The sequence below is a fragment of the Magnolia sinica genome, chromosome 1, assembly GCF_029962835.1.
Source record: "Magnolia sinica isolate HGM2019 chromosome 1, MsV1, whole genome shotgun sequence".
In the NCBI taxonomy this organism is placed as follows: Eukaryota; Viridiplantae; Streptophyta; class Magnoliopsida; order Magnoliales; family Magnoliaceae; genus Magnolia; species Magnolia sinica.
Window position 1 is genome coordinate 122,690,988 of NC_080573.1, and position 1,353 is coordinate 122,692,340.

The following is a 1,353-nucleotide window of genomic DNA, read 5'->3' on the forward strand; positions in this document are numbered from 1 at the left end:
TTAAGACGCTTGGATTTAGTATCTGTTAGATTTCACAGTTAAGTTAGAACTATTAATCCATGATTAGAAGTTTTAAACATTGATTGAATCATAATTTTACATGTCATATCTCGCTTACACATTAAGGTTTCATTCGATATTGAAGGATTAATTTGGTGATCACTAAGCTTGAAAGGAACCAACCTGAGAAATTGAAAAGATTAGGCGAATGGTTTTCACTATAAGTTTGCTCCCTATAGGTGAAGGTTTGATTCCCCAAGGTTGACACTCAAAAAAAAAAAAAAACTTTTTGGCTACTGGTCTTTACCATAGGTTTACTCCCTATAAGTGTAGATTCAATTCTCCTCCTTGACTGTACTTTAAAAAAAAAGTTGACATAGTGTGAAATTCATCAAAAGCTAGAAGAATGAATCAACCTTTGGTTTAGGTGTTGGTTATCATGAATTCTATTGTGGTTACCAATGATATCCTGAAATAGAGGAGTGAAATTTAATGGTGTTAAGCTGAGAATACACTATACACTCATGAAACTCAATATTTAGAATCATTCTAATTAATGGATTAATATTTGAGCTTGATTATGAAGTTTACTGTGAACTTGATTTCAGGAGAAAGTAATGCCAACATTCATGAATCTGAGAATTCTCATATCTGGATTTTTCTGCAAAAATCACTCGAGTTTATGGAAATTGTTCTGTAATTCTCAACTTACTCTTCGCATATCTTGCTCGGGACTAGCAAGATGCTGGTTGGGGGTTGTGTTGAGGGTCAAATATTGCATATTAGACCCTAGTTAGTACCTGAATTATGAACATGATAATGTTTTAACGGGCTATTTTAACCGTGTTTGTGATGCAGGGCGTATTCACGAGCACGGACTGGAAAGGATGCTAAAAGCATGGATTTAAAGCTTAGGCATCACCAAGGCAATGGACGGGACCCCATGAGACCATGAACGAGGATTTATACATCAGAGATCAGAGAAATTCCAGTCACTCACTTCAAACAGGCCTGAAAGACATCCAGAATGCAGGATCATGGGGTTCCCACCATCTGATTGGCTCCAAACTTTATATGAGGCCTGATGACCATAAATGAACCGTACACGTAAAATTTCATCCATTGGATCACTGTGGAAGTGGCCCAACAGACAGATCAGCCCATAATTTACTGATCTGGGGCCCACCTGATCTCTGGATACACCTCATCTTCGGTCTCAACGCCTTAAATCATGTGAAGAACTAGATGGATGGTGCAGATTTCTCGCAAACTTCATATGTGGACCCCATATGAGACGAGTGTGCATGGTGTACATGTGCACTAGCCGTGCACGACAACGCAGAGCTCGGTCAA